Raw genomic sequence first — 13,206 nt, forward strand, 5'->3', positions numbered from 1 at the left:
CCTTATCACAACCCTAACACTAACCCTAATCACAACCCTAACCCTAATCACAACCCTAACCCTATCCCTTATCACAACCCTAACCACAACCCTAACCCTAATCACAACCCTAACCCTAACCCTAATCACAACCCTAACCCTAATCACAACCCTAACCCTAATCACAACCCTAACACTAACCCTAATCACAACCCTAATCCTAATCACAACCCTAACCCTAATCACAACCCTAACCCTAACCCTAATCACAACCCTAACCCTAATCACAACCCTAACACTAACCCTAATCACAACCCTAACCCTAATCACAACCCTAACCCTAACCCTAATCACAACCCTAACCCTAATCACAACCCTAACCCTAACCCTAGTCACAACACTAACCCTAATCACAACCCTAACCCTAATCACAACCCTAACCCTAATCACAACCCTAACCCCAACCCTAATCACAACCCTAACCCTAATCACAACCCTAACCCTAATCATAACCCTAATCACAACCCTAACCCTAATCACAACCCCAACCCTAATCACAACCCTAACCCTAATCACAACCCTAACCCTAATCATAACCCTAATCACAACCCTAACCCTAACCCTAATCACAACCCTAACCCTAATCATAACCCTAATCACAACCCTAACCCTAATCACAACCCTAACCCTAATCACAACCCTAACCCTAATCACAACCCTAATCACAACCCTAATCACAACCCTAATCACAACCCTAACCCTAATCATAACCCTAATCACAACCCTAACCCTAACCCTAATCACAACCCTAACCCTAATCACAACCCTAACCCTAATCACAACCCTAACCCTAACCCTTATCACACCCCTAACCCTAATCACAACCCTAACCCTAATCACAACCCTAACCCTAATCAGTACCCTAGGATCAGGGTGAGAATGATTTTGTAACAGAAGAAATGCACACAATTGGGCAATTATAAGGCTTCTCATATAGACACCGTAAGTAAAAGGGTTTTCAACACACAAACCATTAGTTTTTGCAAAATTAAGGTAAAATATACGACTACAAAAGATCCTAAATTAAGAGCCGTTCAGGAGTCGAAAGAGCCGGCTCTTCTTTGGGGGCCGAGTCAAAAGAGCCGGCTCTCTGAAAAGAGCCCAACTTCCCATCACTAAAGCACATGCTTACTACCATTTGCACCCTTAGTTGCCCATGGAACTATTTGTATTGTAAAACGTATCAATGTAAATACTTCAGACCTGTACCATAGTGATAAACAGATAACACTTCAATTTGAATCAAGTAAATACCACTTGTATACTTTAAAACAGAGGGTCATTTCATTCCTTGTGGACTCAACATGACAGCATTTATACTTTTCAAGTGATTAATCTTAAACGCTTTCAGTAACAAGACTCGCATATCCCTTCGAGCCACCAAATGGTGTGTATGCTGTTTTGTAATGACACAGCACATTTTTATGATTTACTAGAAATGTATTCAAATTATTTCACGGACCCCCACGCGATGGTTCGCAGACCCCCAGGGGTCCCAGGACCCCACTTTGAGAACAACTGAGCTAGAGTACGGTAATTGAGCCAAATGTACCATAAAACATAAACAATATACCCCCTGTTTTCTGTGAATGCATGATTATGAAGTGAAGGAGAAAAGATGTGAAAAAAGTTGCACAGTGTCGCTGTCTTTTCCAGCCCAGCGTGCACTCAACTTTCAATGAATGGGGATGTGTTTTGTTAATAGGGTCAGGTCAAACGCAGCCATGTTGGAATAATTTTCCAGGACTATATGTGATTTTCCAGGACATTTTACTTTTTCTCCCATTTTCCAGGTGTTTTCCAGTACTGGAAAACTGGTCAACTGTTTTCCATGTTTTCCATGTTTTCCAAAAAATCTAAGCCCTCCACTTTCTGACTTGCTGATACCAAGTTGGTGACACCTTCCAATAAAACAACCAAACTTGTGTTACTTTTTGTCAATCAGAGCAACTGGCCTCTAACAATCAGGGGCGTAGGGTTGCATGGCCTCTCTTGAATTCTGATTGACCACCCCTGATGCCACTCCAAAATCTCTCATCTCTGAAATCTGTGATTGGCTATTTACCTTGTCAAGCTACTCACAAAACTTTGCAAGGCCAAGCTAGGACTAGCTATAACCTACAGCCAAAAGGGTATATATGAAACAGTAACAGAGTTAAGAGGCAGTGTCATCTTGTCTTTAGTTTAGCTTGTCTTTCCTTGTGCTTCGTGCAGTTTTGTTTCTTACTCTCCTTGTGGCCTTTGTCATTGGTAGCCCACGTTCTTGAGACAGCTTATAGCAGTCAGCCAGAACAAACAACCATCTGAGAGTTTATCTGTCATTTTGGTGAGGAAAACAGTTCCAGGGATTCTGCTGCAAACCCAATGTAGTAAGATTAGGAAAAGGTTGATTTCATATGAAATTGTTGACCATTAAGCAACAAATAAATCTACCACAATGCTGGTGGTTGGATATTACGTTTTCCTTTGTCTTGCAGTGTTTCTAACACTTCTTGAAGGTTCTATTGAAGTACTTTTATGTTTCTACCTGGCAAATCTTTGGCATATAAAGTTGTGTAAGATGTAGATACTGAATGAAGACAACCAGGAACAAAGCAGTGTTGAGCAGGCAGGAACATTGTCAACATATAAGCCAGTAGCCTCTGATTTACTACCCCAAACCTAATTTCAAAACCTATCCTATCCGGCAAAGCACGGATTGAGTTTTCAGAATGTTAAAAAGCCTCAGTCATGGACTCATGTCATGGTTTGGAAACCTGAGTGCTTTTAGTAGCACCTATCATGATCCAAGGCCAGAGTTCAGCGATTGTGTGCCATTGAGGACAGTGCTGGCAGCTTTTCATTCCAGCCAAACACTACAGCAAAGATCTCATTCACAAGGGTCCTTTGTGTTAGTCAATGCTTGAGAGTGCCACCTTATTGTAGTGGTGAGCTGTCACTGCCAATTATAGCTTCATGGTCCCTTTCACCACTTCCAATTTAAGTTGGCGTTGATGGAAATGTAATATGGTCTTGTTGAAAAGACGCATTTAACTTAATATATTTATGTAACCCATTCCATTGGTTGAATATAAACCTCATTTACAAATTCAGTGTGAAAAAGACGTACAGTTGGACAGCGTGAAATTCTTTGTGACCCGACATGGCAATTACTTTGATTAAATGTCAAATGAGACAAGGGGAAATATGTTTTTTGATAGAGCTTGATAAAAAAAGGATAAGCCAATTTAAAACAAGGCTTCTCTGTTTGATAAGAGGGGCCATATCACCCTTTGTATAAATGCGCAGATGATTGAAATGGTGAGTACATCACAGTCAAGAGTCTCTATGATTTGCACAACAGAGACCAAGTCCCAGGTGTTTATAACATTGAGCAGTTTAAATATATATATATATAAATATATATTTATAGAAGTAGGCTGTAAACTGTTTTATTTGGTTTAGCCTGAATTAGAAATGAGCTCATGTTGAGTGAGATGTGAGACTTTAAATTTGAAATGCTTGGTTTAATGTCCAAAGTTATATAAAGTCACATCATCGGTATTAAGAACATTACAGTTTGGGATGGGATAGCATTGCTTTGAGTTGACCGAACAAGTTAAGGGGGTGCGACTTGAAACCATTGGAGAGATGTGCCTCAGTTGTACCTAAGATATAGTCAGAAAACTATTTTATGGACTGTTTATCTACTGGAATCAGTTATTAGCATGTGTGCTGCATTTTGCTTTGTTGGATTTTGTCCTGGTGACAGCAGTGACATTTAAAATAACTCCAGAAAAAAAAAATCTTTCATGCTGAGAAACCAGTGACAAAACTCAGGATCATACAAAGGCATGTGTATTTAATTGTTGTTGAAAGCGTCATAGTAGATAGCACTACTCACAGTGCATTTAATAACCACAACAGAACTGCAGGTGGATAAAGCTGAGTGAGAATTGTTGTGACTGCTTGTGTGCAAACAAGCAGAGAGATAGAAACAAATCTGTTAAAGACAATCATCGTTTGCCTGTGAGGGCAGCATCATCTTGACCTCACATGTTGTTTTCTACCCAAACAATGGTTGGGAATATCTTCCCTTCCATTTATTATCAGTGTGAAAATGCCATCCATAATGCTGACCATATATCAGCATCCATTATCTTTCTGTGGATGTATGCATAAACCATGGATTGTACATGAACCAAGATGTAACCTGGCCATAAAACAAACATTTCCAGTGACCTGATTGGATACCACTTTTAAATTTCCCAGTCTCTGTTTTTAAATCTCTTCTAAAAACATTAATTTTAATTTGTGTGTCTTTTTTGTTTTCATCAAGTGGATCACTTTGTAACTTTTTAACATATTTATAAGGATAGTTATTATTCTCATTTCACCCTCATCAGTGTTGTAGGTCACTGTAAACTGTATCTGTGAATGCACAGGACTTGTGAAGACACTAATATACACACTCCCCCATTCCACCGCTCTCTCAAACTGATGTGCCTACACACTCACACACACACACACACACACACACACAATTCACACTCACAGTTTGATTTCTGCATGATGTCTGAGACCTACCAGTGACCCGGAAGAGTGAAGTGAAGCACTCTGACAGAGCAAGTGCCAATTTTTGTGTCTTTCTGTGTGTGTGTGTGCGTGTGTGTATATGTGTGTGTGTGTGTGTGTGTGTGTGTGTGTGTGTGTGTGTGTGTGTTGTGTGTGTGTGTGTGTGTGTGTGTGTGTGTGTGTGCGTATAAGTATTAATGTGTGTGTTGGGGTGGAGGGGATCCCAAAAGAGCATTTGAGGGCAGAGGAGGCCAGACAAATTCTCACCTTCTTCCCTGTCCTTTCTGAAACACACACACACACACACACACACACACGTTAAATTTTTTTTAGGCATGCCTGTGCATGTGCATGAATAAGCATCTTACATGCACTGTTTGAAGGTATGAACACACATAGGCGACACACGCATACACTCATGCACACACACTGATGTGTGCAGAAAGAGAGAAAGAGAGAGGTGACATCTGGAGTGTTTCTGCCTCACTGCTATTGTCGCTGTCCTGGTTGGACTGACAGCTCTCTCCCTCTCTTCCCAGTTTGTACTGGGAACAGTTCAGCCCTGGACTTAAGTCTAAGCAGTCTTAATATGAGTCTAACATCACTATTTATTCTGGACTATAACTTGATATGTGCCAATTATCCATGTGTATAGTACATTATCCTGCATCATTTTCATCAAAAAAAAAATTAATTCATGAGCGCTACTTTTTTTTTAATTCTTAGAAATAAACCTGCAGAAGGTTGAGTGACAACTTCTCTTTAATAAAAAACACAGGAGAACTACAAACACATGACACAGACCCTGCTTTGAAAGTACAGTGTCTAGTAATTAGTGGCAAACAGCAGACCAGACTTGTTAGAAATTGAACACAGTGTTCACCGGAATTTTAAATTATAAGTCTATAATTACCTGAATATAAAAACATTTTTTTTGTTGACTTAGAATGAGCCTAGTATATCAACAAAGGAGCAGGTCCCTTCCACGGGGGCAGCCACCTTGAACTGCCATGTTTCTACGGTAGCACAGAATGGAAAAACCAGTTACATACAGTCCTTTGTTGAAGGAGATAGAAACGTGGATGAAGTACGACACTGGGATAGAGAGTGGAGAATAAAATACGGCAAAGAGCTGCAGGTTGGAATCAAAACTTGGCCACCCACTTGACCATTTAGCCTCTGTGCATGGAGCATGTGATTGCACTACTGAGCTGAACCTAGGCTCCTACATCCATGTCTATTACAGGGTACAGAGAGGATGTAAGCAACACAAAAGAAAAGAAGAAAAAACAGAGGCAGAGCTGGACATAACATTCATGAGCATGTTGTACATCAAATATTCTTATTCCTGGCTGTTTAGTGACCTTAGCCGTCTTGTGAGCACAGACAATAGACATCCTAAGTGTTTATTTTGAGAGAGCTGATACCAGATATGACCCTTCTGCTGCATGGCCAGTTACGTCTGTCTTTCTATCTTTGTTTATCTTTTTAAAAAAAGAATAACAGCTCTGTGTTCATCGGTCTGTGTGTATAATGTATTATGTTGCCCTTGACAAGTGATCTCTTTAATTTATGTATGTGTTTCTGCAATTAGCTGTGAATTAAGTAGCTGTAAAAAGCTGTTGATGTGCCAGTCGTTATTGTTAGTGTGACCTTAAATTACACACTTAGACCACTGAGCCATGTGTCTGGTGTGTTTATTTGTGTATCATGTTAATTGTAAAAAAAAAAAGGAAAAAATAAGACATATTTCACAGATGACGGGAGCAAGACCAACATACTTAATAAGTTTGAAGTATCTAAAAGTCATATTGCTTGGGGTAGGAATCATATGAAGTCATGCATAAGTCACTATTCAATACTACTGGCTTTTTAATATTTAGAGATATCCTTAGAATTGTGTTAATATTGGTTTATTTCCTTTTTTTTACTACAAATAATAACCCAAAAGGGTCTTTTATTGAACATCAGTTATATCACTTACTGTGACACTTTTCTGCAAAATATGTTTAGTAAGACTCTTTAAGTCTAAGCCATGAGAAATCAGTGTGACAACAACCTGATGGCAAACATTGAACTGTAAAAATGATAACAATATGCATTTAATGGAGCATAGTGTTAGCTCAGGCAGGCAATAAAGTCAATAAATAAAGGCAAAACAGTACATTAGATAATCTAAGCGCCAGCCTATATCAGCTTACAGTTCTGATTCCATTTTACTCATTCAATTGGTGAATGAAAAAAGGGCATTCTATTCAAACTGCTGTAGCCTGCGTATGCCTCCTGCTCCCTTCACAAATCACTTTTCCAACTTGCCTCTAGCCAAACTCATTCTTTTGCTGTGTTTTATTTTCCAGTGCCAAATGCATTGTCACCGGTGCCTTCTCTGTTCTATGCCCTGAGGGACTTCGCTGCTGCTCTCCCTGCCTTGGCTTTTCATGTACGCACATGAAAAGGCAGGGAGCTCTCAGAACAAAGTCATACTGCCAAATTTAACTTATTGCATGTAAAGAATAATTGTCTTTGACAAGAGTGGTCCTGACTGAAATAACAATCTTTTAGCTGATGATTCATGATGTTAATTTTAGTCAGTTTCATTACTAGCTTAGAAACTCAGCAGCAGTTCAGACACTACAAAACTATTACAGATACTTCCAATCCAGAAGAGACTAAGAAAGTGATGAAGCCCTTAAGCAACTGGACTTCAATGACTGTTTTATTCAATTTAATGCCCCCAAAATAACCATCCTATAAACCTTTGATGAGCCTACCAGAGACGGACTCAGAACCATCTACAGGATGATTGGCTTTATTGTTGCAGTACAGCGAAGTTCTTTTTATCAAAATTAGCAGAATAATTTTCATAAAAAAGGACGAATACTTGGCATCATTTTTTCCCATCACTGCTTTGAAATACCCATGTGCAAGTTTACAGAGAGTCCAAGGAACAGGGTAAACTATCCCCCTGAAAGTGATGCGCTCTATTCTACAGTGTTTGATTGAAGGTACAGTGTTATTAAACCATATTTTTTCTTTGCCAACATCTAACCTTACCCAGATGTAAAGGAGGAGGAAACTTAATTACATCCAGAATAAAATACACAAATCAAATCCCTTGTGTTGAATCATCTTCTGGCTCATTGTCTCCTCAATTTCTCTTTGCAATTATATTTCTATCAAAATGATGTTTCAAAGTACATGAAATTTTTTATAAAAGAGGATGCTTTTACCTAATAAATTTGACCTTCATAAACTGAAATATAGATTTCATTTTATGCTTACATGTCATGGTGGTAATTTTAGATACTCTATCAAACACTCTGAAGCCCTAATGATATACATGCACATGCATGTACAGTATATGAGGACAATAACTCTCTTACTGCACAATGTACAGCCCTCTGGTTATGGTAGGAGCTGAGTAGCATCAACAGTATGTAGCTGATATGCATACAGCTCTGCATTATCAGTTACCACTATATTCACTAATGTATTGTCAAGTGCAGCAGATTCTCTCCTTTATAAACCCTCCATTAAAATACGCAGTGTATCTCCCTACTGGCAGAGTTTCCTCTGCTTGAAAAAGCAGTGTGGGAGAAATATGATTCTTGATCCAAAACTCCTACAACCGCTCCTTTACTACCTGCAGTTTTATGAATTTATCCCAGAATTCAGAGCATGCTCTGATGAATATAACATGTATTTGTTGGCCATTTTCTTCCTCTGTTTCTTTCTGCCTGTTTGAATTACAAATAAGGTAAATGTGCAAATGTTTTGTTGTATCAGCTGCAAAGCATGAAATTAAATCCAGGAGATACGGACTGACAAATTTTCACAGTTGAGGCGATTTTGGTGGGGTGTCTTCATTATAACAGGTTTCGCAAATAGAGTCCCTTTTGGGATAGAGTTCAGTCTGCTCTTTGTGACAACTCAAACAACACATTTCATGCAAACCACTTCAATTCTGTCAGCAAAGATTTGGTACTCTATGTCCTGCTGGAGAGGCTGGAGCAAAGAGCAGGCGGTCATTCACATCAAATTGGGTTTATCTCCTTTGACATTCATTTGGGGATATTAAATTCAGCAAGTTTGATGTGAATAATTTTGAATTGTATTGGGTGTAAAAAAAAAGGATCTCTGTATATCAGGACACACAGTTGAAATAAATGTCCACTAATGTTTATCTTTATCTATAGAATACTGCCAGTAATTCACATTAGACTTCAACTTAAAAGTCAAAATCTGCATTGAATTGAGTGCTTCCATCTATTGGTTCATATTCATTATTTAATCTCCAGTATTTCAACAAGTTGTGCATGCCAGCTGACAATACTGTGCAACTTTTATCTGGTCTAAATCTTCGGAAAGCCCTGAAAATGGCCTGTAAAAGGCTTGTAACAGTCTTGTTCATTGGATATAACCCTCTTTGTCAAAGACTCCCACTTAAACTCAGTTTGATATGGTTTCATAGAAATAACTAAACCTGGGATCTGTTGTTGATTCGCTTTTCAGATATCTCTGATCGAAGTTGGCAAGCTGCGGTGACATATAGCCAAACAACTCCCAGGATTGGGCAACTCCACAGCATTCACAGAGACACCAGAGCAGAACAGAGGTATGCTCACACTGACACGAACATACACACATGCACACATAGCAGCTTTGAAGGTTGGCAGGAGCTTTATTTTGAAATGAAAGCTGAATGTTGACCTTTAAATAACACAGAGGACCTAATTTGTCCGTGAAAAAAATCTATTTTTATGAGACTTTTCCTGCAACATGGACACACAAGACTCCCACACCATTTATCCATTGAACATTTGACCAAGTTCCCACATGTGCAGTCTATTTCAAGTTATTTACACTTAACATTACTGGTAGGAATGATGGCCAAATAACCAATAATAAGACCAGTTGTTCAAATCTAGAACTTTACTTTAAGTATATAAAAAAGTTACACGTTTTAAGAAAAACTTAGTTCATCACTTTGTACTTGTGTCAAAAAGAAAAAAGAAACTCATCCATTCTCTATTCAATCGATGTAACTGCATACAAATCAGACAACTGGCCCACCATTTGTGACTGCTAACTGCTGCTGCAGATACAAACTGTTTATAGGCCTTAAAAACTCCACAGCCATTAAGAATCTGAACTTATAGTAATGTAAGAAACTTGAGGAGACAAAGTTTCCCACCAGTCATCATACAATCTGTCCACAACATTAAGTCCTATACTGCTGGGCATGATGTCACTGCTCCTGTCTGGAAAGATGCCAGAGAATGATAAATCTTCGATGCTGGCATGGATGCACTCGTCAGTTCAGGGTGGTGTCCCAGCAGCCTCCTCCTGCAGGGTTGATGCTGGATTGGAAGGCTGTGACATAGTTTTTTAGAGGTTTTTAATGGAGTCACTTTTTTCAATATTTCCCACAATAATCCGCTGGAATATGACACTGTTTCTTGTCTTTTTTGTTGTTTTTATTTGTGAATAATGCCACTCTATCTGCTTGTTTACTTTTTCATATTGCTAAGACATATGTTAAAGGTTCTGTGGTTTTCTTCCCATGTCATTTCGTGTACAAATGGTTTACACTTGGGAGGTGCTTCTGGATGAAGACCAATCATACCATTTTTAAAGTTTCCTTGAAGCTCAGAGGAGTTTTTGCTGGTTTGGAAACAGCCTTTGATCAACAGTGATACCTTTGTTACCCACAAAACACAACTAAATTATCAACAAAAACTGGACACTTGCAATATTGTTCATGTTTTTTTAATGCCTGTATCCACTGCGAGGGGGTTGATGGGGCGATTTGGTGGGAAAAAAATGGCTATTTTCACCTTTTTCCACAGCAGATATTCATGAGAGATGCATTTGACTGTCAAGAGAAAGTAGGGTATATATATAATTTTTTTATTTTTCAGAAGTTACAAGTTACACATTTACAGCACAGGATCAGCAAAGGTGTACGTGGATCACTTTGCCCACAGGGGATGCCAAAGTAAAAAAAAACATACCCTTACAGGAAATGTAAAGGTGAGGTAGAAACAGGAATATTTAAGGACATGTAGAGAGTCAGATTCTAGACTGAGACGCTTCTTTTGCTCACCCGTCTCATTCGTCAAGTTCTAGCAGTGACTTAGGCCTGTAAGGCAAAAAGCTCCCGTGATGTATGATAAGTATGATCCTCCATTTGTCAAGTGTTACCTTAGAAAATGTCCATCAATATTAATTACTGTGCTCAACAAAAAACACTCTTCTTCTTCTTCTTCTTCTTCTTCTTCTTCTTCTTCTTCTTCTTCTTCTTCTTCTTCTTCTTCTTCTTCTTCTTCTTCTTCTTCTTCTTCTTCTTCTTCTTCTTCTTCTTCTTCTTCTTCTTCTTCTTCAAATTGCTGCATTTTGGGTAGCTACTGACTCAATACAAAAGTGCATAACGCTGTTACTAATTGTCCGTTCCATGCTACTATGAAAACATGGTTGTGCAAGATTGTGGCCTCTGTGGATGGGGATCTACTCTTTGTAGATACACAATGCTCATTCTAATAACAAAAACAACAAAAACTTCATATTTATATGTTATACACTCATTTAAACATACTTATGAATATTCCACTTCTACCAAGCCTGTCCTGGTAAATGCTGCTAAATACTACACACTGTACCTTTAACTATGAAACATTAATCACACACCTATCTTTGGGGGCTTGGTATTTCACATCCCTTCCACAATTTGGGATTTGGCCAAATTTACACTAGTCACTGTTTCATTACTATTACCTGAACTACATATGAGAGAAAGGGAATCTTATCTGCTAAGCCAGCATATACCCTTCATGACTGTGGCCAGTCGTCGTTTATTACTATGGTGCCAGGAGGATAAAAGATGAGGAGATACGAGAGCACAAATGTAGGACAAGCTCAATAACTGAGGCCTTTTTTTGTATCAATCAATCAATCTTTAAATACATGACAGCAAATCACAACAAATTTAAAAACAGAGAAGGTTTAGACTCTATTTAAGAAAAAATATGAATCACAGGCGTTAAACAACAATCAATTTAAATAGCTTTCTTTACAAAAATATTTGTTTTATGTCTTTTTCTGAACATTAGTCTTGAAAAGAGATGATCAGTCTTCATATATTTGGGTTAGTATGGTAATTAACTCTGATTCCTGGTTCTCCCTGCACAGTCTTAGCAGAGATCTTTTTTTTTTTTTGCAGACCATGCTCATTCTGTTATATATCCCTGCTAATTAAGGTTTCCTTCTTTTTGTCTGTAAATACTCTTTTTTTCATGTTCTCTTATTTTGCTGCTGCAGAACAGGAAACCAGCTGAGAACAGCCCCTCAAACTGTGCCAGCCCTTTGATAACTGACCTTTTTACGTTTGTTACATCTGAGCCCACTGCTGTGCTTTTAACTACAACTTTTAAAACTAAAATGTAAGAATTGAGAAAGATGTTCCATCAAATGGTTGCATAACCTTTTTTTTTTTTCAGGTCGTTACATCACACAGTATAACAGACGAGAAGTGAACAGAAGAGAGGGGCAGGGCCTTGTAAGGTCGTCCTGATCATCTGCTGAGAGTAAGGGCTGGGCCAATTGTACTTGTCAGACACATGTCTTGTCAAGCTTGCTTTCTCTTTCTACACAACTCGTCCACTCCCTCAAAGCACTCCACATGAGAGGCAAATGTGGTTCCCTTTCAGAACCGTCATTAAAAATCATTATCATCTCTCATCTCTCCCTGACCTTTCTCTCAGTAAGCCGGGCGTTCAATTGGCACCAAAAAGTTCACAGCCATCAATCAATCGCTCCATCAAACCTTCCATCTGCTTGTACTTTTTTATTTCAAAGTCCTCTGGAAAATGAGTCACCATTAAGAATCTGCTGAAAAGGTCTTGATGACTGGGGGAGAAGACAAAGGTTCGCACTTCATGAGGATGGTTTCCAGATCAGGAGACCAGTGTTGAAGGATCATGTCAACAGTCAGAACACCAGCTGTGGTCTGCTTTGAGATGTTGGAAGTCTTCCAGCTGTAGTCTGGCACCAACCCACACAGCCTATTCTCTGCCAAGCACAAAAGAGAGGATGTACATCTCCCTCCACCAGTAGCTGAGTTTCATCCAGTTCACTTCACAGTACACAAAACTTTGAGGGGCGCCAGTTTAGCTCTGTTGGTAGAGCTGGCTCCCCATGAACAGAGGCAAAATATTCAACTCCAAGCAGATTTTCTAGCCAAGGCCAGAAGAAAAAACAGGTTGGAAATGTTACCAAAAACAGTGTAAAGTTCAATGCAATATCAACACCTAAGGTGAGGTCACTTTTAACCATGTCTAAATATACCAACGTTGTTTCTGCCACTCTGATGTAGCCTTTAAGCATTTACAAAGACTCCACAAAGTAACCTTAGGTCTCTGAATGCCATGCATAGGCTTTGAACTAACTAATGTATTGGCAATGTACTGGTGATATCCAACTCAGGGGAACTGCTTTTACTGCTGTAAAGGTGGGATTGTAGTCTGCTCCGGGTGCAGGTTTTGACGGGTGTATAGCCTAGGTCTCTGCTGTGCTGCTATCTGAGCGTATGTGCCAACACCTTAGGTCCTGAGTGGG

At 39.1% G+C, this 13,206-nt stretch overlaps 1 long non-coding RNA gene across 1 annotated transcript in view; it reads left to right on the top strand.

The window, feature by feature from the left end:
* LOC117816055 overlaps positions 1-12,274 on the top strand; it is a 103,555-nt gene extending 91,281 nt beyond the window's left edge. Inside the window, exons 3-4 of the long non-coding RNA XR_004631891.1 lie at positions 9,106-9,208; positions 12,090-12,274. This is a non-coding gene — a long non-coding RNA (uncharacterized LOC117816055). The remainder of the gene's footprint in view (positions 1-9,105; positions 9,209-12,089) is intronic.
* The last annotated feature ends 932 nt before the right edge of the window (positions 12,275-13,206 follow it).

Source organism: Notolabrus celidotus, chromosome 7, assembly GCF_009762535.1.
Source record: "Notolabrus celidotus isolate fNotCel1 chromosome 7, fNotCel1.pri, whole genome shotgun sequence".
In the NCBI taxonomy this organism is placed as follows: Eukaryota; Metazoa; Chordata; class Actinopteri; order Labriformes; family Labridae; genus Notolabrus; species Notolabrus celidotus.